Source organism: Diorhabda sublineata, chromosome 5 (genome assembly GCF_026230105.1).
Source record: "Diorhabda sublineata isolate icDioSubl1.1 chromosome 5, icDioSubl1.1, whole genome shotgun sequence".
Taxonomy (NCBI): Eukaryota; Metazoa; Arthropoda; class Insecta; order Coleoptera; family Chrysomelidae; genus Diorhabda; species Diorhabda sublineata.
The window spans coordinates 9,940,078-9,966,126 of NC_079478.1; the positions used below are offsets into that span (position 1 = coordinate 9,940,078).

Consider the following 26,049-nt stretch of genomic DNA (forward strand, 5'->3'; position numbering starts at 1 on the left):
GGCTGGAACATGATGAAACGACATGAAACTTTTTAATAGTTTTGAATCCTTTGGTAACTTTTACAACCCATGCACATACGATATTTGCCTCCGCTTTAGGGAAACAAAATTTCTTCACAGTATGTGATTTTAAAAACTAAGGTTTATAACTTTTTCGCTGAGCATCTACTTACTACCAGTTTAATAAATTGTGTATCATCCAACTGATATTAATATTAGAATGAAATAAATTTTCATCTACAACAAAGGTAACTTTTATTTATTGTTCTTATACTTCATAACTTGATTAATTTGTAGTTCGGTCATAATTTTTTTATAGCATCGAGTTCCACGACTAATTATTGAATCTTCTATAAAAAACTACGTCCTAATGAAATCAAATTAATTATCTGGTTGAAGCTGTAGAAAAGAAAAATAGAGCAGTTTAATTCAATTTCCCTCAGGAAGTAATATGAAGGGTTCAAATAAGAAAACACTTACATCTATTGATGAATGATCAAATAATTATTTCATTCTTATTGAAATTGTTATACGCAGATAAAATACACTCATACTACATCATTATTCATAGAAATAGTATTCAGTTAATAATTTACTTTAGTAAACTTTGGATTGCATTTTATATTCATTTGATTCCAGAGCACTAAACCTGGAAGCTTATGAAACAGAAGACGAAGATCTGGCAACTTCAGATTAACAGATCAGCTGTAAACACTGGGTTTGAAATGTTAAAGACGATAGACACATTCGTTCAAATAGTCGAATTGAGTACCTACACAAAGGATAATGAGAAAGCGGAGACAAATAAAAACATATCGACCACTTTCTTCTTCGTTAAGACAACATGTCGTGCCAGACGTCTCTTTAGATCGGCTTCAAGTCATGAATTCATCGTTAAGACAACTCTAGGTAGCTGATAGTATTATTTAGCGCAATATTTATCAAAATTTTTTGCTTTCTTCTTTCTTTGTCGTTCTTCTACCTTAATTTTCATATATAGTTTTCACCTTTATTGCACCAGGCTTATTTGATGTTATTTCTATCCAAATTTTTCTCTATGTAGTATCTGCTCCTTGAAAATGGACGAAAGTTGCTTGAAATTATAATGTAGGTGTACTAAAATAAACAAATTTACCTCTGTTAGTAGAAAGTAGTAGATTGTTAATTTGCCCAAGTTGCTCGATAGAGTTTCCTTGGATTTGAACATGACCAAAGAAAAACCGCTAGTATTCATCATCCATATAAGTAGCTAACAATGAGTACCTTTCTCGCATATAGTGACTCTTTAATAAAACATACTCTGCAATATCTCACTAACTTCCTTGAAGCTGATATTTTTGTTTATTGATTCACTTCCATTAACATATTCTGCATCTCTTGAATATTTTAATGCTTTTACCGACATAAACATTCTTTAGATATAATTATTCACAGTATTTTGATTACAGCTTGTAAGTATGTGCTAAACTTTTAAGTGAGTTTACCGAAAAGTTCTGAGGATGTTAAATAAAATGACTAAATGATTTCCACTCCGTTTGGTACCGAAACTCGAAAGATTTAAAATAGAAAATACGAATAGCGATGAAGTATTTGATTTAGACTAATGAGATATTCCAATGAGAATAAGTTGTTTGGAAATAAATAGCTGAGCTTTCAGCTGTAATAACAATGTTTTGGATAAGTTATGATAAAATTGTTGAGACTTCATTACTACAGAACATTTTCAAATGATTTCTAGTTATTTAAAATAGCTAAAGTTTCCCAAAACTTTCGTTGATGTAGACATTGATTGATTGGTGTGATTGTGAAAAATTGAAAATATATTCTTTGGCACTTTTTTATTGAATGAATTACGCGAAAGTCTTGACTGAACGTACAAAAAATCCTAACGCCAGACACTATTGTAGTAAATTACATTATTGATGAATAAAAAATACGCTATGACGCTTATATCAGGATTAGAAAAAGTGGTTTTGAAAAATAATCAATTTGTCCCGGTTAATAAAAATTTAGTTTCATTAAATATATTTATTAGTCACTGTATTTGTATTTATGAGTATGTGTTGATTATTGAAGGTTTGGCAGGTTTAATAACATTTTTCCTCTCAGTTTCACTTACATGGGTATATAAACTAACAAAATTGCAGATTTTTTAGAAGAGAAAAACCTAAATTAAAACACTGAATACTAAGACATTCATATTATCCAAAAGTGATAGAAATATCTTTGAATTTTGAAAATACGCGCGGCTGTTCAATGGTTGTTTACTCTGTAGAATATATGAACTGCTATGATATATTTTCTCACCAGAATTGCATCATTTTGAGCGTCATAGATCTAATGAGACTTTACCTGCGGTATAAGGAATGTTCCCAAACAAATTTTTCTCGCTCAGAGGAGATATTCCATGGCATCCCCACAGTCCAGACCTACCTCCAGTTGTTTTGTTTCCATGGGGTTCTCTCGAAAGTGGAGAAACCAAGAACAATAGTCCAATTGAAGGAGAACATTCGTCAAGAAATAGGTAGCAAACCTAGCGCTATGTGTCGAAGAAGTTGAGGTCACTTCGACAAAATCATTTTTGAGTACAAGATATTTTATATTTTCCATTTTTAATAAACATTTGCTTCATGGAAATATCAATTGTACAAAATTCATGGCCTGCCCTGTACAACTTATGCATAAAACATTTTTTCGTGTCTACGTAAGTAGAAAATAAACAGAGAATTAAATTTTACAGAAAAAGCACGTCTGCAATCAACACAAAGCTTATTTCTTATATCGTTGTTATATGAGAATGAAAAATTTTGCCTCAAATACTGATATAATTGTAAAAATATCGATATTCACCAACCAATAGACACAATGAGACACTCTAATAATACTCAGTAACCCGTAAATAATATACAATACGATTCGGGTTCAAATGAAATTTAATTGAATCTATGGCTTATATTTCCCTTCAACACACAGAGGAACGGTACAAAGTATTATCGAATTATCGTGAAAAATCCTCGACTTTAATCATATTGCTGCCCACGGCTATTGTGAAAACTTATAATGAAAGCAGCTCTGTTGGATAATTCTTGATAGAATAAATTGAATTCTGTTATTAAATCGTTTGTAGAAATGACAATCCAACTTTAAGAAGATTAATGAAATACAAAATATATGTAACTAATGCAAACGGATGCTGTAAATTAGTAATTCGAACTTTGAAAATATAGAAGCGTCAGTCGAAACTATATGAAGTGGTTAGATAATATTTGTTTTACTGCTCAGAAGTTTGTTCATCGTGATAGCCGTGTGAAATGGTGTACGCAGACACAATCATTTGAAATTACTCAAATGAAAAACTGAAAATTCATCAACTTCCTCCTTAACCTAAAATTAGAATTTATACTCACAATTTACTTCTTTTTTGTAATATTATTAACTGAATTAGATTGAATAGTGGACAGCCACAATGAAGAAAATATTCAATAATACCTTGACTGCTTTAAATTTGAATGAAGTCAATTCATTGTGACCTTTATCCAAAAATATAAACATAACAAAGTTCCGTTTCCCAAAACAACATTGAGATCATAGTTTCGTCAATGTGTTTTGTTCTTTTGATTTTGTTTTTTTACTTTGGTTTGATATTATTTCTTTTCTATTGTGATATCACTATAATTCTTTTGAGTATTTATCTTCATTTAGTTTTATAGGCATATAGATATGCTGTATACAACCAAAAAATCCTTATTTGAAAAAAAGAGCTTACAGTCTCAGCAACATATTTATTCGCAACTAATACAGCAATGCTTCAGCTATTTTTCCGTATAGATATATCCAGATATAATTGAGACACTTCTATAATGAAATTAACTTTTATATATCTATAGATATATAAAATATAGAGCTCTGCTGCCTGTAAATGGTACCAGCGTGTGACAGACGTCTTCAAATCTTCGTAGTTATCCTTACACTTACAGGAAGATATGAATTTCACATCACTGAGACCAAGAAAAGAGGTATATAGTGGACAATCAAACAACTCTGAAATTCTGTCGAAACAATTGTCCATCTAGCGATATATGGACGAGGATTGTCATAGAGCAGCAAAACACCTGCTTGTATTAATTTTCCGCTGTTTCACACAATGCTTTGTGTGTTTAAGAAATTATTACCATCCGAACCTCGTAGACAGGTGCAAGGGTATCACATACCATCCTAAATTTGCTTCGAAAATCGTCATATACATTCGTCTAATGATAATAACGATACAGAACCAATGGAATTGAGTTTGGCAATAGAAATTTTAAACGAGTTATTATGGTACAAAAAATAAATTGACAGCAAAGTATTAGATACTTTTTCCTTGAAAGTAACTGATAATTAGAATATTGTTTTTGGGTTGAAAAGTTATTGTATTTATTGCAAAAAAATTATAAATGTTAAAAGATCAGATGTAATTGTATTGTATCGTACGGAAACAATTGTAAAACAAACTGACGATTATAAAACGGGTTAATGTAATAAATATAAGATATGTTTGCATAGATATGGTGGTTAGTGTCCCAAACACATCATAAAATCAGTTATTTATTGACATATTTATGATGTAGCTCTATTTAAAGAGAGAAGCGAGTTTGCTTTAGGCTCATATCTACCAGTGGGGTAACACCAACTCCGAACATGTAGTAAAAAATAGTTTTTTGTATCGGTACACAAGTTGATAAATGTATTGAAATTTCAATGCATTCATAAAGAAAAGTTTTAGCCCAGTTTTAAAAAGAATGATCGAAATCCAATTAATAATTTCAAAAATATTCAAACATTTATATTCACTCGGCATGTCTCGCCGACAGTATCCTCTGTTATTAAGATTTATGTTTATGATACTTCCTGACTTGCTGATGCTCGTGGAATCCCCGCTATTTTCGATCTTCTTTTAGACACGTAACAGAAACATCATCTTCTATGAAAGAACTTGTTGAATTAGTAAATGTTGTTGAATTAAGTTTGAGCATTGTATCTTTACGATATATTTTTTTTACTTCTACTGTGGTCAGGTTCAATTAAAAAATGAAAACTGAAGTTGAATAATAAAAAACACTTTATCATAAATTATAATGGGAGATTTTAAATGTAAATAAATTGTATTCTTTGGAAATATATATATATATATATATATATATATATATATATATATATATATATATATATATATATATATATATTTGCGTGCATAGATATCTGTCCACAGTAAACTTTTGACTGTAACTATATTTTTTTAAATTATCCATCAGGTCAAAAAAAGAAAAGAAACAACTATTTATCATTCATTGTGAATATAATCTTATGAAAACTTATTTAGTCTTTCTATGTTCAACATAGTGAAATTAAGGCATTGAGCATTGAGCAAATTAAGCTTTTTTATAATTAATATAAATAGAGTTATTGACAATTTAAAACGTAACAGTTAATTGATGAACTCATCTTGCCCTAATAACATCTCTTATACGATTAGGCATAGATCTAATCAATTTAGCTATTGGAACAATAAGCTCTAGGATAGAATTTGGAGTGGGATTTCTTCTTTAAGCTAATCTCATGAATGTTCTATCGGATTTAGGTCAGAACTGTATGCAGGCCACTCCATAGCCCACTTCTGCAATGTAATCTTGCCCAAGTCTGACGGTGTGTGGCCTTGCATTGTCATGCACAAAGGTAAATTCGTATCTAATGAAGTCGTCGAAATTGCACTCCAGGAACCACCTCTATAAGCACTCCGCTCTTCAAATCAGCAATCTGCAAATCGCTCTCTTGGTCTTCGGTACATTTTCCTATTTCGGTCAATACCATGGAGGCATATTCTAGTTTCATCTGAGAACAGAACAGATCCCATTGTTCCAGTTCAGATGATCCTGTGCAAAACGTAGGCGTGCTATCCGATGAGCTGGAGTAAGCTTTTGATTTACTGCAGGTGTTTTAGGGGTCGGGTTATTTTATTTTCCTGCACGGAGCTGTCCTTGCTCTTAAACGGCTTTAAGATGACGATTTCTTAATGTTGATGACACAATAAAGCGGTCATCACGAGCGTTTGTGAATCGCCTTCTGTTTATTCCAGGTCGCCTATGAAAGAATCCAGTCTCCTCATAACTTTGGTCCATTCTTCGAACCGCTGCCCGGGTTATATCTAATTATCTAGTAACAGTCCGCTGACCAAGTCCATTTTCGATTGAAACAATAACTTGGGTTGTGTGGTATAGTATGCATTAAACTAACACACTTGAACACTTTTGAGATCATAAAAACGAATAATATGCAAATTTGGTATTTTCGTTGCAATCACCACATAAGCACGTTCCATTTATTTAACTGTTGCTACGCTTTTAACGAACAAGCCTTACTGATACATTCATAATCACATTGAAATATATTACGATAAATTGTCTGTCAATTTCTATGAACACAAGTGTACAAATTTGTGATTTTTCGAATTTTTGCTTATTTTTATCATATTTTGTCATTTTATTTATTATATTTTGTTATATTTCTCATTAATCTTTGATATTGATTAATATGATCATAAATTAAGACAGTATTTCCAATTAGGACCAACATTGTACAAATTGTACAAAATATTTTTAGGCTGTCCCAATAAATTTTGCAGCACACTGTAAGCTTTCTTTGACCAGTTTTTTAGTTCTCTACTTTCATAATTTTTCCATATTTATTCAGTTTGCCCCGTTCAAATCCTTATCCCAATATCACAATTACATATTGTTTTCCAATTCACATCGTCACAGCATAAAATTATAGAAATATATGTTTCCAGTATCTTTTCTCCCTACTGTTCATCATCTTGTTTTCAACATTCATGAATATTCAATCTGTTATTGATATCCAATATATTTTTATGGTCGTATATTTCTAAATCTGAATAAACCGACAATTCTCGAAATATCTGTTCAACCGTATGTATCCCGAAATTTGGATCAAGCCGAATCCGTGACAAAGAGATTTATTTACTTTAAACCACATTAAACGATAAACGTAGCCTCAGGAATACAGAGGGCGTCGTCATTGAAAATCGAAATGGATGCGTCGGATATCATCAAAGCAGTATTTTATGATTGAAGCTACTCCTATTATTGTTAGTAAATAGATAGACTTCTATTACGATTAACCAAATCTCATGTAAATTTAGTGTTTGCTTTTGCATTTACAATTTACTTAATCCTAATATCTAATGAAATCGAATGAATTTATAATGAATTACTACCATTTCAAGAGGTGAGAGATCAAAATCAACTATGTAGATATGCAAGAGTAACTTGGCAAGATTTAGTCTGTTGAAGCGTTCATTATTCATAATTTACTTGGCTGATGTATTTAGATGTATTTAATTTAGATGTATTTGTAGCTAATTTTGCTATTGTAAAAATTTTGAATTGAAAAAATACAAAGTTAATAAATATGTAGGACTATCACCATACTGAGTAATTGAGTAATACTTTTGATTGTTTGAAATGTGACGTGATTCTCATTGATAGATGAATAGAAGTAAACAATTTAAGTGGACATTAATATCCCATACTTAATTAAATTAAAATTATATCTTTTATTATTAATTCGGTTCTTATTTGAAGTTTTGAACTTGTTATTTATTTTTATTTGGGTGTATTCTTGCAACTAAATATCGAAGCAGATACTATCTTCAACTGATTAAGTTGAAATTTTAGCTAAACTTTTTGTTTGGTTGACAGTGCATGGTCAGCAATGTGATATCATTTTAAATCTTACACAACATAACACCCAAGACTAGTGATTTTCAATATAGTCTTACAATATATTATTGAATTGAAAGTCTTGATGAAAATAACTGAAAAAGAAATCAAGTCACTCCGAATCCAACATGACAGAGCACATAAGAAGACGAACTAGTTGTTTTTAATGCAATCAAGAAAATATAGATATCAAATAAAAAGTCTGGCAGAGAAAAAATCAACAAACGAAATGACTTCTCTTTAAAACACTGAAAAACATATTAATGAGAATAAAATAAACATGATTCAAAAAGCTTTAATATTAACTAATAATGATTTTAAACAATTAATTAAACACGCTTCTATTAGCTTCATCCGTATGTTTGTTTGTGGGTTTGTTACTAACTGTCCCTTGTGGATTTTTATTGTTAGTATATCCCACCACTTTATTTGCGTTCTTTAGCCAAACGAGCTAAACCGTCAACGTCTAAATACTCCGGTCATGGGTTCAAATCCCGTTTAACTGTAAAAAAAGGTCTTGGCAAATTTTTTTTTAACAAATTATCACTGCAAATGTACTCTTTACATCGAAATAAATTTTTACAACTATCTGCCCTCTGTTCTGCCTTCAGAATTTAACACCTTAAATTTCATCATGTTGATCAAAAAGAATTTTACATCCGTGCACCCTCTGTTGAAGATTTACGATAGTAATGACTAGAACTTAACGAAAAATTTTATTTTTGACAATAAATCGAACTAGAAAGTGGGAAATAAATATTGGTTAAAAAAACCAAAATAACTTTATGGCATATGGAAATAAAAAGTGAAAATATTTTCCAAAATAAGCTAAAAATAATAATGAAAGAAAAATAGTATTATTATGAAAAACGGTTGGTGCGTTTTGTTCCATATGTATGAGTGCCCAACGCTTTTTTCACAATAATACTATTATTTTCCATTTATTACTTACAACTTTTCAGTTTGATGTGCTTTAAGAACGTGTTTTTAAGTTTTTTGAACTATATTTATTTTTTTTTTCATAAAAAAACCTTTTGACTATTTACAAGTTTTATGTATCGCAATGTAACATTTTACTAAGGTTAACTAAAAATAGATGTTCTTGATAGAGGAGAAAGATAATTACTCTATTCAACCGATTAATGGAAATTTCTTCTAAATTGTGTCTAGAATTTTTAAACTAGTATTCGGAGGTTCAGCATTTATGGCATACTTTACTAGCTTAATCTATTCAGAAATATTTGAACGACATGAAATAGGATTCATCCTTAATACGCTATAAGATCTCAAATTATCTTGAAGCTACCCTTGGAATGATTAACTTCGAGATTTTTAGGGCTGGATAAGAACGAAAGTCATCTACTCCCTATTTGAGGATGTCTCCAAAGATACGTAACGACGTAATTAGTAGAGGGGCTTTAAATTTGGCACCGTGAAAAGATTTGTAATTAGTATATTTTAAACATAGGCCTAATCGATCCATTTCAACTAACTTTATTCACATACGTTTGAGAAGTTGCTGATTTTATAAGAAAAATTAGAACAATTATGAAAATGGAATGTAAAAATATATAGTAATGGCATGTGCTGAAAATGAAAAACTAACGTAAGACAAATTTCAATTGTTTCGAAAGAATTGAAAATTTATTTGACTGTAACTAATAATAAACATTTTTGTTTATTATTAGTTAGTGATAAGTGATAAGATTTCTTGTGATCACACCTTTCATATTACATATTCAAGATGCCAAAAGATAATCAGTGAATTAGATACCCTCTTTGTACGCAACACTTATGTACCGTATTCCTAGGAGGGCGAACGCTAACTGCAACGGATTCTTAACTTATGATTGAGCCTTCAACTATATCACAAATACATTTACATTTATAGTACTACAGGCATTTAAGGCTCTTAATTTTTTATCTTTTCTCATCGCTTTTACGATTCTTCTTCACATATTACAATTCTGAATTCTCCCAGTTCAATTCAGTTCTACTTCTCTTGTGTCTCCCAACGCGGTATTCAATAATCAGTTCTTTTTCTTCAAAGTCCTTTGATTGTTTCCATTTCCCCAAATCTTTTGTCTATTACCTTCTTTTACCATATAACTAGCTCTGTTTGTTCCACTATTGAATGTAAAAATATGTAGAAATGGTATAAGCTGTGTGAATTCAAAAACTAACGTAAGATAAATTTCAATGTATTGACATATCAGTTATCGTATATCTTTTAAGGGTAGCAAAATAAGACTTTTAAAGCGAATGGGTACTTGACGAAGGTTATAAAAACTCTGTTGTACTGGTCAAGGCTTTTCTTAGTGAAAACAAAACTTTTATTCATGATGATTCATGATTCAAGGTCAGCTTGATTGGATAGTTACTAGTTATCTTGATTATGTTTAATTAACTCGATTTTCTTGGCCAGCTTGTAGTCCACATTTAAATTAGTTTGGGATGAAATGCAGGTTATCATTCAAAAGCTGATCCAGAGCATGCTTTGTCGTGTTTTTTATGTAAGAATCAGGCACAAGAGAGTAGTTTGAGTGGTGCCTGCTATGTGTTAAAGCATGTGGATATTGATCTTGAACTTTTGTAGGTTGTAGTGCTCGGGAAAGACGTGCATTGGAAGCTGATCCGACAGGGTTGCACTTCTCCCGATAAGTTGACAATTGGCATATGCAGGCAAACTTGATATTCATGAGTCTCGTCTACCTGTCTAGTAGGTCTTGCAAATATTGCTCTAGTGGAAATATGTCAGCTCGGAAGAATATCTGTCATGGTAGTATCAGTAAAACAGGTCAGCGACCTCCCTCATATGCTCTAAAATGTATAAGTCTCTGGTCAACTCTGGGTCGCGTATAAGCCGAATTGCTCTCTTTTGTATTTAGTCGAATATACTATAGGTTATGGCAGGGAGCCGAGCTACAAATGTGCGAGCAATAATTCAAAGATGGACAAATATTGGTCTTGTGGAGGATTAGAACCGTTGTGGAGTATATGGCTTCTTGGTCTTAAAAATTTCTCAATGTTTTTGTGGACAGGACGAAATTCTAAGCTGTCGTGACATCCTCCTTTGTAAAAACAGCAGCCTAGGTATTTGTTATATTAAACTTAATCATATTGCTTCTACTCCATTCCAGAATGTTTTCAGCATCGGTATTGATGGTGGGGATCTGTTCCTATCCACTATGCAAGAATTGATTTAAATATCTTGTCCATTTTTCAGAAAAAGATAATTTCGTATGATTGTTGTTTCTTATTAGCTACAAATCTGGTAAGAAAAAAGTAGTATCAAATAATTTAGAGGTATATTGGGAAGTAGCCTGTTTTTTAAGATAGTTTCCAATAATTGTCATGATGCTTTAATGGAAATTAATAATTTTCTGTGACTTGGAGGAAATGTATTCAGTATCTATCTGTTCATAGAGCTATATCAGCAAATTGTGAGTCAAAATGTGATATGGTGATTTGTCACATAATTTTAATCATAATTAGCCTACAATCACGCAATCTCCTTTAGAAATTGTTCGGTGTAATGTATGATATTACATTTGTCATTTGAACGAACACGGCATTAGAACAAATCTGTCGAAAATCATTTGAATTCTGAGTTAACTCTAATTTACAACATTTTATAAGACTCCAAAATTGAGATACAAGAAATTCTTTAATGTTGCCGCATGCCTACGACTGAATGCTAATCATTCAAAGTTAGCGACGCGCAGTGAATCATGTTCCTCGGAAAGTTTCCAGTTTCTGGCGCGCGTTGTTCACTTTCAGAACGACGTTGGAAGTAGCGGAAAGATATTTTCGAAGCTTCGCGCCAAACATATTCGGTTAAAAAAGTTAGATAAGAATATTTCAATTTCACGCGAAAAAAAAATTGTGAAAAAATTTTGACTTCAAATTAAGTTTGTGTTTGATATACATCATGTATATTTGCTTGTCAAAGTAAGTCATCATGGAAATTGTTGTTTTAGATAAGCATGATTTTGAAATTCATTTGAGTTCCTATAACGATGCTATATTTACTTGATAAAAAGAAATAAATTTGAAAATAGGGCAATCAACTTTGATTACTTTGAAAAGAAAATTGTAACAATTTTTTGATAGTATCACAGCTGCTGGTTTAAAAATCAGACAATACTTTTTCAGTGTATCGTAATTATGTTTATCCAGTCCTCATTTTTCAAAATATATGTATGAGTGACACTTCTAGAAAATATAGTAGATACATCATTTTCGCAAATTATTGTGTTTTCTCATTAAGTATTGAAAACAATTTTATATATGTCCAAGAGTTGGAAAGGATGATCTTTCGATTCTTTACCTCACGAAACAGTCTTATTAATATCCATTTGAATCCTTATGTATTGTAATAAAAGAATGATTATTCATTCTTCGCATTGATATGCTGAAACTTTTTTTCAATTCTAAAATAGTTCTGATGTTCTATATGTCTTATCTGTTTATTGATTTCGAACTTTTGCGAGCAGCTGCTTCTGTTCTCTACATAGAAGCTCTAACCAGCTCACGTTATATTGAGATATTGGTGAATTGAAATTTTGTTTCACAAAACAATTTTGGGAATATAAATTATTTACATATCACGAAAAGTCTCCGAGCTGTATTTCTTAGCTATCGGCGACGTTTTACCGGAAATTAGTGAAAAAGAGATAGTATGTAGGATATTTAATAATTCTGGTTGTTACCTAAACAAATTGAAGCAATTATTAGATGAGCACCCAGAAGCGCTTTACTATTTTTAAAACTGAATAAACTACGAGCATAATCTGAGAGGTGTTTTTTGTTGTATTTAATTAACTTTCAAGAAGCTCACTTCTCAAGAATTTGAAATAGAAAGATATCTATATCAATACCATTTTAGGATGAATTATTATTGATATTTACAATTAGAATGGTGTTAAGCCGTTAGTATTCATTAATTAGATACAATTAAATGTTAGATTTTATGAATTTTATGTTTACAAAAATACAGTTAGATTATTCTTCAAGATACTAAAATCTATTTATAAGTATCATTCCTACTTTGATTAACTTTTTTAAGTCATAGTGTACGGCTGGTCCTGAATTCAATAATGCAAATGCAAAATCACGATAATAACATTAATTATTATTATTATTATTGTAGATATTGTAGTGTCGGATAATCGCCTTTGTGAATGTCACTATTTCAAATAACAATAAATAATTTAGTATATATGTACAGAAAGATAACACATGGATATTGAAATAGGGCAGTTGTTAAAGGCACAAAATAAGAAAGTGGTAAAGGTTAGGATACTAAACATCTCAATAGCATGAATTTTTGAATGTCTGACTATTACTAAAGACAGGCTATATAAAGTTAAGTCATGATAAGATGCAGCAACTAAGGTCATAAATGGCTCATAACAAGCTTAGATCGATTTTCAAATTATCCGTGATCTGTATGGAGTTATCTACATAATAAGATAATAAGTTAAACATTAATGCGATACACGTCAACCAGCTTACAACCTTTTAACGTTACAAATCATTCAAACTGTTCTATTACCATCAATATAAATAAATGAAAATAAATAAGATTCGAATGACAATTTTAAAAAAATAATCATATTATGAAGCTATGTACATATCATAACATTCTGCTCGCCTAAATTCCAAATATTTTCGCAAGTACTTTTGAATCTGGACGATTTTGAAAAAAATATAATCTGTAATACGGCTCTAAAGTCTCTTTTTGTCTCCCGTCACCAAAAGTATGTCTCCAGTATATTGATACATGAATAACCATTTTCATTAGTTTGTGATTTCATTCATATATCATCAGTTTGATAAAAGAATATCCCATCAACAATATGTCATTTTTGATATTTATCTGTATAATTGAATCTGGATAAATAAAATCAAATTATTAGTCAATTAATGCAAAAAAGTTTTGTTTACTTAAAGATAAATAAATGTAGATAGAAATGCAGCAGTTTATATTATACGAACTGCGTATTTCGTATTGGTCCATTCAATCATAGTATAAATTGAAAACTCCGAGGAAACTCCAGAGAGCGAACAAGATTTTAATTTTGATTAAATCTACTATATACGTTATTTATAATATGGCTTATTCTGTATATAACCCAAGGGAAGTACAAAATTGTTATATTGATTGTTGTCATGTTGATTGGTGTATAAAAAGTATACGGGTGGTTTCTAAAGTAAAAATTTATTTCTAAGAATCGGACGTTCTAAATTAACCAGAACTTATAAGCAAATGTTTAATTGATTCATAAACCACTTCATTGAGATAAATGAATACCTCAAACACATGTTCCTAACAATGGGTAAAAAACGTATATTCTCCAAGACCCCACTTTGTCATTGTTCTGGTTTTTTCTATGCTCCAGTTCCATAGCTCGTTCCTAATAATCCTTTTGTGTTGTTTATATTACAGAAGGTAATAAAATTTCCTCACTCTTCTGGATCATATTTAATAAATCTTTTAAAAATTTTTTTGAATACAGGCTCTTGACTTTCATATATCAAACCCTTGTTTCAACATTCGTACATTCCATTTTTGAATAATTCATATTTCTTCAGCGTGTTTTGTTGGTCACGTTTATTTTGTCGACGCTATGAAAATTCATAATGTCCCTATTTAAAAAGACATTCCTTTTTTTCGCACGCATGAACCTATTAACATAAATTTTATTGATATAACATCACACGTTCAAATATTTCATTTCTACATTTTATAACTTAATTCTTGTTTTTATTTTATCTATTGATGAATATTTCAGAAAAAAAACTTGGAAATTCCGTTTCTTCAATGCGCTACGAACCGATACGTAAAAAGAAGCATGATTGTGAGACATTTTATATTGAATACTGAGCATTTTATTTTCTTTGAATATATATCAGTTTTCGTAATTAATTCTACTCTTCAAATGCTCCAATTCTAATAGACCCAAAATGGAATTACACTATCTATAAGTTTCAATTATATATAAGTCTACTTTCAGCGTAGCATATTATTCATGGTGTATGAGGAGAAAAAAAGGTGAATTTCTTTCTTCTACTAGCAATTCATTTGTGCATGAACACTTGAATTTTTTTTCAATGTCAGATACAGTGTCAGAATGTTTTAACTTTCCATTATTTTTTTATTTTTGGTAAATGGCATGATCCTGAATCTACTAACGACTATTAAAATCGACGTCTCATTAAATGGACAAAAATAACATGTTTTCTTGAATTGAAGGTCTCATCGTTAGAGACTTTTATCTCAGGGGCAGCAAGTTTTCCTAGTAAACACTCAAGGTGAATTTTCAGCTCTTTTGGAAGTCTTGGATTTTTGAGTCTATATATATAGGCAAAATTGTTACACATTTCTGATCTAATTTTTTATTGTGTAAAGTGAGCAGAATAAAGTGAACCCTCGACTATTTCGAGCTGTGCGTGCAGTGTGGAGATGCCTGTAGATAATAATTTTGAATTTCTGTAGGCTGTAAACTTAGGTAAAGAAGAGCCTTGATTATTGTTTCCATAAGTTTGCACTTCACCAAAAGAAGAATCGATTAATGACGTTATGGGCATCCGTAGAAGATCTCTTTTTTCAAGAGCCAGGTCCGCTTATCAAGTTACAAATAATGCTCTAGGTGGGATTAGGTTGGACTGCTTGGATGATCTTAGCTATCCAAGGTTCTAGTCAACTGTAGATCAACGCTAAAGTAATTTATCTTTTCTGTTTTTGGCCACAAGACTATGCTAGGACGTATCTTTCCAAATATCAACAGCCAACAAGGAAATTTGCGATGGTGCTTAGAAGAAACGAATAACACAACCTTATTTTTTGGGGAACGAGGGTAATCGAATTTTTCTCTCTATTCTTGTTATTGGCTACTTGTTTCTTTTCATATTTTAATTTGTTTGAAAAATAAAAACAAAATATTGGTTATTTACCAACGTATTCAACAAGAAAATACCTTGTTTATGGCTCCGTTAAAAGTTTTACACTACTAAATCAATTGTCTGTTGTTATGAACCTCTCCAAATTAAATATAAGCATTGAACAAAGAAGTATTTCTGTCGTCTATATAGCAGCTTCATTGTTAAACCATGTTTCGTCTGCTTATTTGGGATGTACATAAGAAATTCGTATCTATGTTGAAAAGTTAATAATCTAATCCACACAGACATATGCTCCCAATTTCTCTGAGACTTTCAAATGAGAATCAATAAAAATATTGAATTGCTGCAGCTCTATATTCTTTTACTATCTCTGGTGTATCTAGAATATTTTTAAAAATCAACGCAATCAATACAGCTGAATATGTCCCTTTTCGTGACCCCGGTAAAAAAATCAACCTATACTTTTTCTCTTAACGTTGAAAACTTCTGCTTATATACGCAAACCAACCCAAAAAAGTTTACGTTTTTTAGACTTCAACATCTGTTAATATTAACTGTACTTCACCAGCAAAAAAGTTTATGGTTTGTCCATTTGATGAGATAATCTACAATATTTTGATAGTAAATTACAAATTTAAATTTAGTTTGTTATCCTACCCAGTTCTCACGCAGGATCTCGCATCTGGTGAAGTTATCCAACAAGTTATATCTTCTTGTTTGGGAATTTTCGAGCGGCGATTGCTTTGGCTTAAGCCAACAAAAATATAATATTATTCAGAAGCGTCAGTGTGAATATGAGTACTGATGTTCTTCTATTTTTGTGAGATAAATTTGTTAAAACAATACTGAAATGCTGTGAGATTTACTGACTAATAAAACTAAACCAAAATTTATCAACGTCTAATAAGATTAAATTCTCATGCCCATAAAGAACTCTTGTTCATGTTCGTGCAATTCTGAGCCTTTATTTTATTTTCCAGATTACTCAGATTATATTCTTTCTTTTCTCTCTATAATGTAACTTTCATCATCTTCATTCATATATTGTCATTATCCATCTCATTTAAGCTTCCCTCTTAATTAGAAAAGTCCCTGTCTGCATTAAATTTATTTTCCATTGAAAATCGTATAAGTCATTAATTAATTTATTTTCAACAAATGTAATGACATACTTTCTCGTATAGTACATTCACAACGTAAATATTAAGGAAACTTAGTGCCAAAAACATGAAAAATTATCGCTCCCAATCAACACGCGACAGTAAGAATGATATAATTAAAAAAACAACTAACTGACTAAAATACTATCAATACATCAATCATTTATATCTCGCGCTTTTCCTGTGCTTCGTATACTGTTCCATTCATAGATATTTCTCAACCAAGAAACCAACCTTCATCTTAATGAAGACACTTTTCTGTGAGCAGTACCTAGTATAACGTGTATGTGAAGTTTGTGTCAAATCTCGTATAATATTGTACACTTAATCTACTTATCTACTTGGTTGTAGCTTCACATATGCTATTCTTCAAAAACCTCGAGATAAAATTTTGAATAAAGAAAATGATAGCGAAAAAATGAGACATCAGACATTTGTAGAAAAGTTCACCGTAAAGTTTTCTGTGCAACAAAATTTAACAAATGAAATTTCAATTTCCCATAGATAATCTCATTGATTATGCAAATAGCTTAAAGTATCGCTCAAACACTGCCCTACACTGCACATTGTCGATGATGTTTGGTGAAAGTCCAAGATCGTTCTCATCTACATCATTAATTTTCATGAAATATAAACCATCCACTGACAATTTGGAATATGAACTTGGGATTCATAAAAATTCGAAATGAACCACAGATAATTGCATTAGAACTTCGTCCAGTATCTGATTTCATTAGAAACAATAGACATGAAATATCACAACTTCCACGGAAATCATGCCAAGTTTTTCTATAATTCTTGCATTAAATTGGGAGTGACCACCATGTATATAACTTTTGTCCATATATACGATATTACCTCCCCGTTTTCTACAACTTCACTCGCCTTAAAAACTGTACGTAGTTTTTAGATTTCGATACGTTTTATGAAAATTTTACTATTATTTCACATTTTATTTAACTGATTCATATTTTCTTCGCATTATTTCTAAGACTCCCATTAAGATCTGTATCTTCCTCAAATGTTTGGTGAATTTTTTTTAGTTTTGGTATTTATCATTGGGTGACGTGAAAATTGTGAATCATCTTTCTCTGTATGCATTGCATTGCAGTTGGCTTCTAATTAATTTTTTTTCCTTCCTTTACTCTTTTTTCATTTGATGTGCCAAACTTCCGTGTTTCTTCTTTATCAATTCTACTATTCATTTATTATTAGAAGACACACACACACACACACACACACACACGTGTGTGACCATCATCAAGGACCTCCGCACCACGTACGAAGAGTAGCAGTAAGAACGCCCCAGCAAAGTAGTATTTACAAAGAGTGCCACCGTTCCGGGAGTAGGGTTAGAGGTGTTAGGGAAGGCTTAGTGCGGTAAGAATCCCATATAACTCGCCTGGCAGGTAGAAGGTTCATCCAGGCGAGTACCTTTTGAAGGTTCTCCCCTGCATCTCATTAATCTAAACACAAAAAAAAACACACGTGTGCGTGAGAAATCCAGTCCCTCCAAGCATCCACTCATGGATAATTTTACTGTTGGGAGATGATAGATAAAAATTCTCCATAATTATATATTGATGAATTCAATCTAAAGTGAGTTATTTGCCTAGATACCAGAATTATTGGACCTTGGGCTCCATGCGTCACTTTGGCCAATCTTTACTCCGCTTTCAAAAACATATTTAATAACTATGATTTTTTCTTATGGTTTTGTTGCTAAGATTACTGTACTTGACTGTTGATCAAAATGTATAAAGATTCTAAAATTATACAGAGCACCCTGTTTACATTACTACCGCACTAACACTCACAATTAAAATGTCTGACGCACGTTTCGATAAGTTATCGTCTTCAGATACTGAAGTAAACAGTTTACCTGGCGTAGTGGTAGTGTAAACAGTGTATGTGCCATGAAAATCACCAACGGTTCCAAAAATGCCAAGTTAATCCCAAAATTAGTCCCTAAATATTCCTTTTTTTCCATTAATTATTGATGGGAGTAGTTTCAGTTATAAAAAACTAAATGTATTTCCATGGGCAAAATTGAGTAGACTCCTTTTGTTATTAAGCACCCAAATCTCATCCAACTTCCGCAAGGTGGTATGTTCCGCCTTGTATTTTAATCACATTTGAACATCTAAGATAACTGACATTTTCTCATAATTTGTTATGTTATCTGTTAATAAGTTTTTCGGTTTAAAAGTGCTGGATACATTCCAACTGGAATCTGATTCTTAAGGATTGATCTTATTCTCGGAAGATGAAAATGTCAAACGTATTGATTCATCAAACTATAACTATGAATAATGTGATTGTATAGCTTAATATATTAATTCGAGTTCAAATGGTGGTTTAATTGAAATTTAAGATTAATAGGTAGATACGCTCTGGCTGGAAAACAAAATTTATGAAAGTTCACAATGGGTGCATGACAGATTTATTAATTTTCTCAGTATGTAGAACGTTTCCCAATGTATCACATGAGAAACTTTCCAAATACGGTCCATTGAATATATGCCTCCACATTCCGAACTTTCATGGAATCAAGGCCATGGATTTCAATAAAGTTCCATCCTTGTCACTAACTCAATATAAATTCAATTGTTTTTTTTTCAATAAAATGTTCATTTTTCGTCAAAGAGTACGTAAGAAAAATAAATTAGAAATAAACTACGAGGTGTGATCAAATATAAATCTTTCTACCAATAATATACTTATTACATCCCATACTGTCATGCTTTGAAACAAGCGAATCTGCTATTATTACCTAACTAGTTTTTTGAACTGTTTACAAGTAGTACAAGCGAAATTTTTTCTATGACTTGGGTTATTTTGTTCAAATTGGCGTGGAATCGAATCCTTAAAGTTAAAAGAGAAAGTTAAAACTCTCAATAGAAAATCAGTGACTCACCTTGTTTTGATAAAATCCTTTAATTAAAATCAAAGTTCATTTCAGAAGGAACAAATAAAAATTCCGAAATAACAAGGGAATACTGGAATGTTTACATAACGAAGTACAAAGAAAGATACTCGAAAATGTGCCAACGGCTTTCTTTCTCGTCTTGATAACCTCTCCCCCGTACCACAAGTCACTTTTGATTCACGAGTTGTTGAACAGTGAAAGTCTTTCTTGTTGTCCATATTCGCTTTAGCCCTATGAAATTTCTGGTTGTATCCAAAATTGAAAAATGTGCTGGAAGAGAACGTTTCAGTGCTATTGTTCAAAATGACGGTAATTTGTACTTCAAGCAAAAATATGAAATCGAAAGAGTTGGATTGCATTTTTAGTTTTTAATTTCAGATTGATTCTTTATTGGCCCTACATGCCGTTGTGATGGTCAAAAAATTAAATCAAAAATTAGAAACTGTTGTCGTGGAAGAAGATTTCAATACGATCCTTTTGAAAAAATTACCTGATACCAAGATAAATCCTCCCAACAATATCAAAAGCATAAAACAACTGTACCAAATTTACAAAGAATATGCAATGTTTCGACTATGCACAGACGGAAGTATATATAGACCGAAAATGTATTCAAGGGAAAGGACCTAACGGAAGCAATTTATCAAATATGAATATTAATTACAATTTTCAGTAAAATAGAATTATACATTATATATTTCAATCCAGTGTTTTCTTTTAAACAATTGAGAAAATCTCTTCGATAGAAAAAGTACATAGTTTAACCCAAGAGAAAATGACATATGTCTCAGACACGTGTGCTCCGGAGATGTAATTGTTGTACAATATTGGATTTATGACAGAAATATGATGATTTAGAATATTATGCCCAAGCACTTCTACCAAGTCACCGTTTAATTTGTTCTGAATGTCAATATATTATCGTGAATATAAAATAGAAAATAAGATTGCAACGGTTAATTGAAGCATATCAAAATATCCTGAGTACATCTTTTAATGCTTCATAGAAATTTCATTGAATTGGTTTTAATTATAGAGTTGATCTTTGATGAATGTAGAGATGATAGGGTAACCATTTAGTACCAATGGTAAGAATTCCCAAAAAAAGATCATCACATTTTCCACAAGAGATAACATTTGAGTTGGTTTGAGAATTGATGTCTGAAGTTTATTCTCTAAAACTTAGGAATAATCAGTTCTAACTTGGCAACGTTATTGTAAATTTTTTTTAATTGAAATGTATGTCTTGTGATACTATGATAAAGTAATATTACCGTTGGTCAATTATTATTTCTATGAAGTGAACACAAACCTATTTGATTTTGAACTGATAATTTTGTGCAACTTTTAAAAACTATCAACAATGAACTCTTATAGGTGATCCACCCGATATATAAGGTAGAAAGTAGAAAGAAGGCAAACTTATATCAGTTGACTTTGATGATGGCAACTGTTCCATTTTTATTTGATAAGTAATTGAAAGTACTCGGTAAAATTGAGAAAACGTTCAAAGAAACTGATCAAGGAATTTAAAATTTTGGACATCATGAGATAAGTATAAGAAAAATTGGAGATTCAGATGAAATGAACTAAGACGTAAATGCCACAAATCTACTTCGCTTACACTTTGAGTTATTTATCTACGCCGGACTGTTCACCAGTAGGCAGCTATGTGGCTTATGTCTTCTGAGTTTAGGAAGCGTGAATATAGTAGTAGAGTACCGTAACCTTTTTGGATGGACAACCTCGCAGTCACAGGTGGAGTGATCTTTGGTTTCTTGCAGAAAGAGTTGTTGGAAGCTGTTCCGATTTTTTTCAAGTGGTTCTCCATAGGACAGTGTCTAGTGAGCGCAATAATAGTCCTCAGTTATAAATAGATCCCAATCTAGATAATCACATAATTGTATGATTGGTATGATTGTTGTTTGTAGAAAATTGTAATGAAAAAATTAGAACTAAAAACTCCTCAATGTGTTAACATACGAAATTATCGGAAAAATATAAATTTTATTCTCAACTATATATATTTATATTCCATTACTACATTACATCACGTAAAATTTTTTTAATAGGAACAATAATAGTGAAAGAATTTGAGCTAACAACGTCTTAATGTCCTAACATACGAAATCATCCAAGCATTATAAACTTTATTATTATTCTCTAAACACAAGTTTACGAATTAATATTGCATAGTTCAATTACATTAGTTTAATTGAAGGAAATAAAGATAGATAAAAGCAAATTGTTCCATAAAATAATATTCTCACAATTAGAATTTCAAACATAAAAGTTAATGTTATTCTCCTCGTTTCGTGACACAAATAGATCAGACATTAGAAATTTATCCCCGGAAGCTCTATCACAAAAGCTATGTCACGTCACTTTGTTGTAAAATCAACCTCGCCGGAAGTAAAGAGCTTATGTCAGATAAAAAAAATGCGATAGAAAGTTTCCTGCCTTAAAATAGTCAGTTAAATAATAAAATTTGTTTTTGGTACAAACCGTCGTTTGAGGAATAATCACGGATACAATGTCTCAGATATCAGTTAACATTAGAACAACAAACAAGTTTTTGAGATGTAGAACCAATCAAACTTTTCAAATGAAATCTGCTTAACTTCCTATACTAGAATAAAATAAAAATGAAGACAGCGAAAAGTGGCCTTTTATTGATATATATTGTGAAGCTTTTCTTATTTTTTCATACTATTTCTATCGGTAGGGTGAATTTATACACACTTTCTTCTATTCACTTAATTTATTTAAACTCTTGCACTAGACTTAACTAACGATAATAATATATAATATAATAATATAATTTATTTAAATTCACCGGTTGGTCTTCTATTTTGTTCTGTTCAGTGTGACTATTTATTATAAACTAACTCCGATAAGCAGACTCCTTTATATATCCAAAACGAATTTCTTAAAAATAAACAAGCGAAACGAATAAACAAAGAGAACCTCCAAGAATTTAGTTCTATGAAAATGATGTAAACAACTCGCTGCTGTTCAAACTATTCGGCGTGATAGCCAAATTTTAGAGTTCCATAATAACTGGATAGGACTGGCTTCAACGGCCCATGTGGTGGAGGAGCTCGTAACAATATAACTTAATTTGTATAATACAAAACTTTCTGATATAATAACATACATAGCCCTATTATAGCCAGAACAGAATATACTTTCTGGGTACTCAATTATAATTTATAGATTATCTTGATTTTGTTACTACCTTTCAATGGATTACAGAATATTCTGAAGTGGAGAGAAATAAAAAAGCAGATCCTGTTAAAGTGGAGGTGGATAAACCCTTCGTAGGGCCTGAACAGAGGTACGAAGAAAATTTTTTTACAAAAGTAGAACGAAATTAGCTATCATGAAAATTATATAAAAAAATTGATAATATATAAGGTACACAACATTTAAAATGCAGCTCAATTTTTTCAATTGAGACACTTTATATTTCTTTCTATATTTACCTAGCACTGGAATAAAGACAAGGCTAGCATTGTTTGTTAGATGACATGTTGTAACAGATGGATATGCTGCATTTGTAACATTACTTCCATCTTCATGGAAAATGTATAGTTTGTAAAGAGGGAAGCGAGCCTCTTGGGAGAATGAAAGCCAAATGTTAATGCTTTGTTTTGAAAGTGATGATACAATAATTAAATGTCATTTGATTTAAAAATAACCGTGAAACTTCAAGAAAAGTGTTTTGTATAATCCACAAAAAAACAAAGAAAGCATTAGGTTAAATAGGAAATAAATTGTTTCATAGAGTACTGAAGAATAACCAGGGTAGCTCAAACACTCTAATGCAAGCTCATCTCAAGGAGAACCTGGAGCGTTTGTCTTATGATACAATGACATTTAATTTTATAATGTGACTGAACAAATCGTCATTTTCCATGGCACGAATATTTACATGAAAAATAGATATTTCGGAAATAACAAAATCAAAGACAGCGCTGGGAGTGTTTGGTCTGCATCCAATGGGGATTTTCCCAAGCCCAGTAGTGAAAATTGTGTCGATCGATTCTAAAAAACGTTGCCTCATCTACAAACTCTACAGTATTGAAAAAATTTTTTATTGAAACTTAACATGGTTAATTATTTTAATTTTATTTGAATACACATGTATAATTATTTTTATCTTATTGGTAGCAATAAATAAAATTCACTAACGCTCTGTTTATGACTAAATCCATAGATATAATTCCACAATTGCTTCCCTAGGTTGTCAGCAAACAGCTTCACTCTATATAATTGAGGAAACCAGTGGCTAATCTTCTATATTAATAATTCTTCCCTAACATTCTTTCCACTTTTATTTGTGTTTTAATGTTTTATAGAAACCAAAGATATTGTTACAATTATAAATTTGCCAGCTTAAGAAAAAAGTATTTTAGATTCACTGTAATCCTTCTAATTTATAATATTTTACATTGAACATATTTTCTTTTCAATAAACTTATTTCAATTATTTCGATCTATAGATTCCCGTATCATTACAGCATATTATTATTTTTATAATCATTGTTTTCGTTCACTAGTAAGTTCTGTCAGGTTTTAACCAGTTTATTCTTCTGTTTCTCTACGTTTCCTGATTTAACCCTTCTTTCTATTTCTCTCTTGCCTTCTTCCTCTTCTACCATACATACATATGGAAATCATATATTTTTTATATTAACTGATGTTCCAATATGTTTCCGTTTTTTCCTTGTAAAATCATTAATTATATATTTGTGCCTTAACAATTATCTGCGATATTCTTATCACACTGTAACATAATGTAAATATTTGTGGTAATGTTTTTTTTTAGTGTCAGAAGGTTCTAATTTTTGTACGAAACTCGCTTCAATTACTTCTATCTTTCTAACTTTCCCTCGTTTGCTCCCTTTTTCACATTTTCATTTTCGAGATGTTATTTTATTTTATTATCAATACAAATGGTATTTTTATCTCTCCAATACCACTCATTTCAAAGAGTAATTAGGACAATACAACTTATGTTGTATGATGTATATTCATATGTTGTTATTTCTAATATTAACTTCTTTGCACACAATTTCATAAAGGGTAATTTGACTCCTGGTTATTATTCCTAATAATTGAGTGCACTAACGTATATTTTGACACAACAGAATTCAGGATTATTTCTGCTATCCTCATTTCTTGCCAGGGCAGGACTCCTACACAAATCAATACTCAATATAAATAGTAATAGAATTAGATTAGAATCAAGAAACGTTCGTTTGTTATTTCTGAGAGTATTGTAGTAATATCAAACCTGAGAATGATAATTGATTAACTTTGAAAGTCTTAAAATAATCTGAAAGCTTAACAAACTATGCCTAAACAATGGAACTAGTCCACCTTGTTTCTTAAGCACAATGAATGAAAAATATAATAACGGATACTTATTCGATTCAACAGAGTGCCAAAATTACTGAAAACTGAGTCCACTGAGTATCATAATCACACAAATGAAAAAATTCAAATTCATATTTGTTGCAGGGTCCTGAAAGAGAGGGTTGGATAAAACTGGATATATTTATATCATCTATTAGTTATACCATTAATCTCTTTAATGATCTGATCCCGCTTGTGTTTCCTCATCTTCATACAGCATTGCAGCGAGGTATTATTCTAACACAACTTGGCCAGAAATAAACGAGTTTCAAATAGTTTCATACCCTCATAATAAGAAATAATTTCCAGCAATTTAGTTACAACGACCGCTTTTGTTGAATTTAATCTGTTTATGTTTGTAAACGTCACTCTCGCATTAACTATGTGTCATAACTATATACAATTTTAGTAGGATATGTTGTGAGAAAATAATTGAGCAAAAGTATTGATTAATGTTTTTTTCTACGAAGTTTATTCAAATATTTTAATTAAAGTCAGTATCAAAAAATTTTCATTAATAACATTACAGATTTTTAAAATTATTCAGTGCCACGGTTCAAGCGATTAATCTAAAAAATGATACAAATATAATCAGAGGGTGTTCTTGTTTGACCATAATTGGGAATTTATCAGAGAAAATAATTATAAAAACAAAGTCGAGCTAAAGCGGCATCGTAGAATGCGAAGAGTATGATTGATGAAAAATTGGGAAATACTAACCGGGAAAGATTTCGAATAATCATCTGCTACGAGGAAACATTGCGTAAAAAATGGATTACACGATTTTTTTATGAAAAAAATTGATAAGGTTTAATATAAGATTTGCTTTTTGTATACAGGGTGTTCCAAGACG

The 26,049-nt window shown here is 31.0% G+C and overlaps 1 protein-coding gene across 1 annotated transcript in view; it reads left to right on the forward strand.

Moving 5' to 3' along the window:
* The first annotated feature begins 11,529 nt into the window (after positions 1-11,529).
* Positions 11,530-26,049, forward strand: part of LOC130443929 (neuropeptide CCHamide-1 receptor) — a 123,724-nt gene continuing 109,204 nt past the window's right edge. Inside the window, exon 1 of the mRNA XM_056778829.1 lies at positions 11,530-11,729. The gene's annotated coding sequence lies outside the window, so the exon portion shown is untranslated. The remainder of the gene's footprint in view (positions 11,730-26,049) is intronic.